Raw genomic sequence first — 4,181 nt, forward strand, 5'->3', positions numbered from 1 at the left:
TTCCCCCTCTCCCCCTTCACTTGCTTTAATAGCTCTAAACACCGAAGAGCAGGGGCTTGGGTTTCACTGGCACTGCTTTAAAAACATCATGGCTTTCTGTTCCATAAGAGAGGAGGGGACCGCAGAAGGCCCAGCCCACGGGGGTGACTTTGGTTAAGTCCCTGTTCTTGCTGCATAAACGAGGCTGCAGTACGAGAAGACACGGAGGCACCTGCGAGGTTCCTGGCTGGTCCGACCCCAAACGGACAGTGTGCTACCACGTTCCACCACCAGGAGGCAACTGTTCCACCTGGCTTTTCTTCCTTTGGTGTTGCTGCTGCAGATAGAGGCCGTCTCCGCGGGCACCACCATAGCACAGAATGAGCTGGGCTCAACCTCCTGTGCCTCCTGGATACGGCGGTGCCTGGGATAGCCGCGGTGCGGGAAGGCCACGTCACCGCTGGTCAGCAGCCCCAAGGGGCAGAAATCATTGGCGAGGCGCTCGGAGTGCACGTCTTAGGTCCGCTTGCACAGGCAGTCGCTGAGCACCTTGTGCTTGCACCATGTTGGTGGGGCACCTCGTGCAGCTGTGCGTGTGGAAGGGCCGCGGCGCCAGCAGCCCCGTGCATCGACACGCCAGAGCGCTCTCCACGCCGAAGGAGTTGGCATCTGAGATGAGAATCACCTCGAAGGAGGCTCCCTACTGGGCCACAAACTGCAATGCAGCATGTCGCCCATGCCCGGGGAATGGGGCAGGGCTTAATAGACAGCACGCAGGTCCCGCAGTTGCACGCCCTGCTCACCCAGGTACTTGAAGACCCGCTGCATGTACTCATAGAAGCTCTCGCCGTAGGTGGCGCACAGGCCCTCCAGCAGCCTCTGGACCCGCGTGGCGCGCACTATCAAGTCGCCGCTGTTTTTGTCCACGATAGTCTCGTCAAAATCGAAGGTCAGGAGGAAGCGCGCAGCGTGCCCTGCACCGCCATCCCACCGTCCAATTCCCTGAAGGACCGTGTCGGCGGGTGGAGTTTGGGCCAGAGTCCGAAGCAAGCAAGCAGCAGAAGCAATGGAGCTTGGGGAGGCAGGAGCCTCCCACGCCAGACCCCGACATGCCCTAGACGGGCATCAGAGGCCAGCAACGGGAAATATCCGGTCATGGTTGGTACACCACCCCGAGCACTACCTGTAGGGACTGTTGGTCTCCAGCCGTCATCCAGAGCTCCTGTAGGGCAGTTTTGTGCAGAATGATCAAATCATTCCGTGTCGTCCAAAAGAGTTCCTCAAATAAAAGGGGCACAGGATCTCTGAGCTCGTCCAGCAGGGTGCGGAGCGGCGGCTGCAGAAGTCTGTCCTGGCTGAGTCTGAAGTGCAGAGTGGAGAGAGGGGCTCGCAGAGGTATTCGGGCGCAGGATGAAGCCTGGGTGCTTACGGGAATTAGAGGGGACGCGGTATCTCATCCTCCCTCGGATTTCGGGGCTCCGGCTCATGAGTGCCTCCGGTCTGGAGGGGCCGTGGATGATGTGCCTCTGGGCCATCCCCTCCACCTGCCTTCCATCCCCTTGCCCGGGCCACCACGCGTCCCCTTCACATGACCGGGAGCCAGAACTGGAGGCGCTGGCTCTGCAGCTGCTGTGGCGCCTGAGTCCCCGCAGTCTGAGCACGTCACAAGCGGCTGTCCCTCACTTGCAACTCTCACTATCATCAACCCAATTTCAAAAGGGGACAGAAAAAAAGCTTCTATAATCATGGATGACATAATGGAAATGTTAAAAAGGCAGTAACGCCCGGCCAGAGTGGCTCAGTGGTTGAGCGATGAGGATTCCTGGTCAGGCCATATATCCGGGTTGCGGGCCTGATTCCCAGTATGGGGCATGTGGGAGGCGGCCAATCAATGACTCTCTCTCATTGATGTTTCTATCTCTCCTCCCCTCTCCCTTCCTCTCTGAAATCAATTTTTTAAAAAATATATTTTATTGATTTTTTACAGAGAGGAAGGGAGAGGGTTAGAGAGTTAGAAATATCGACGAGAGAGAAACATCGATCAGCTGCCTCCTGCACAGTCCCCACTGGGGATGTGCCCGCAACCAAGGTACATGGTCTTGAGCGGAATTGAACCCGGGACCCGTGAGTCCACAGGCCGATGCTCTATCTACTGAGCCAAACCGGTTAGGGCGAAATCAATTTTTTTTTAAATGGCAATATCAAAAACAAATTTATTTTAAAAATTAATCATAATCTATGTAAAAAAAGTGAATATTAAACAATATTAAATGTATGCAAATGTTATTAGGGTACCAACAGCTGCTTAAAGGCTAAATATTTTCCAAAATTTTAACTTTTTAATTAAAAATCCTCAAAATTACCTCAGCCTTTCAACTATGCAATTCCAAATGTCACACAAAATGTTCAAAACTGACAGATAAAATTCACTATGAAGTGGTTTAATATACATATCAGTTATTCATTCACATGATTACAAACCAGAATAAATTTATTCATAATATTTTCATGTTACAGAACTGATAAAGGCTTATCTTCTTTTTTTTAAATATAGTTTTATTGATTTTAGAGAGAAAGGAGGAAGGAGAGAGAGATAGAAACATCCATGATGAGAGAGAATCATGGGTCGGCTGCCTCCTGCAAGTCCCCCACTGGGGATCGAGCCCACAACCTGGGCATGTGCCCTTGACCAGAATCGAACCTGGGACCTTTCAGTTCGCAGGCCAACTCTCTATCCATTCAGCAAAACTGGCTAGGGCAAGGCTTATCTTCTTAAATGAACTAAACCTATTAAGCAAATGCATATTAAAAACAAAATGAGGTGTCATAAGACACTCACTAAAATGGCTAAAATGAAGAAGACTGACTATATAAGTGTTGACAAAAATGTGGAGCAACTAGAACTCCCATACACTGGGGAAGGAAATGTTAATGCTATATGCTCTTTATAAAGTAGTTTGGCAATTTCTTAAAAAGTTGAATACCTACCATATGTCCCAGCTATTCCATTTTTAGGAATCTACTCAAAAGAAATGAAGGCATATTCCACACAAAAATCAACAGCAGCTTTATTTTTTAATAGCCCCAAACTGGAAATCAACCAAAAGTCAATAAATAGAAAGGGATAAACAAATTGCCATATAGCCATACAATGGAATAACACTCAATAATAAAATGGAATTAGCTAATGATATATGCAACATCACTGATGAATTTCAAAACAATTATGTGGGATGAAGGAATTCACAGCACCCTATCCCAAGAAATAGTACATACTTGATGATGATTCCATTTATATAAATTTCTTAAAAATGGAAACTAATTTAAAGTAATAGAAAACAGAGCAATGATTGGTTAGAGAGAGCAGTGAATGACAATGGGACACAAGGAAACTTGGAGGTTAGGGACATTTCATTATCTTGATTGCAGTGAAGATAGCATGATAAGCATATATAAAAAAACTAATCAGATTTCACTCTTTAAATGTTTTGATGTACCTTATGCATCTATAAAAATTAAACTTATTATTAAATCTAGAAAATATTCTTCTAAACTAAAACCCATTGATGCATAAAAGAGAACTACATTGCAAAATTATAACCTTTAATTCCTTCGTCATAATCGAGCAAAAGGTAACAAAATAAAAAACAGCTAAAATTTGTCTTACCTTTTAAAGATTTCTAAGATAATGATAGTTGTTTTTATAGCACAAAAAGAACTATTAAAGTTTCAGAAGACCATTTATGCCTTAAATAATGTTAGAAACTGGAGTTGAATTCTAAATTGTGCCACTTTTGTTCTTTTAAGAATATTAGCCCTGGCCAGTGTGCTCAATGGTTAGAGCATCAGCCAGTGCACCAAAGGGTTGCAGGTTGGCTCCTTGCTCTCAGTCCAGGCATGTGTGGGAGGCAACCAGTCAATGTGTCTCTCTCACACAGATGTTTCTCTCTCTCTCTCCCCACTTTCCTCCCTCCCTTCCACTCTCTCTGAAAAGCAGTAAGAAAAAATATCCTTGCCCTAACCGGTTTGGCTCAGTGGATAGAGCGTCAGCCTGCGGACTCATGGGTCTCAGGTTCGATTCCGGTCAAGGGCATGTAACCTTAGTTGCGGGCACATCTCTAGTAGGGGGTGAGCAGGAGGCAGCTGATCGATGTTTCTCTCTCATCGATGTTTCTAACTCTCTATCTCTCTCCCTTCCTCTC

The 4,181-nt window shown here is 46.7% G+C and overlaps 1 protein-coding gene across 12 annotated transcripts in view; it reads right to left on the reverse strand.

Annotated features, from left to right (window-relative positions):
- GTF2I (general transcription factor IIi) overlaps positions 1-4,181 on the reverse strand; it is a 96,084-nt gene that overhangs the window by 58,831 nt on the left and 33,072 nt on the right. The window lies entirely within an intron of this gene.

The sequence above is a fragment of the Myotis davidii genome, unplaced genomic scaffold (genome assembly GCF_000327345.1).
Source record: "Myotis davidii unplaced genomic scaffold, ASM32734v1 scaffold424, whole genome shotgun sequence".
Lineage (NCBI taxonomy): Eukaryota > Metazoa > Chordata > Mammalia > Chiroptera > Vespertilionidae > Myotis > Myotis davidii.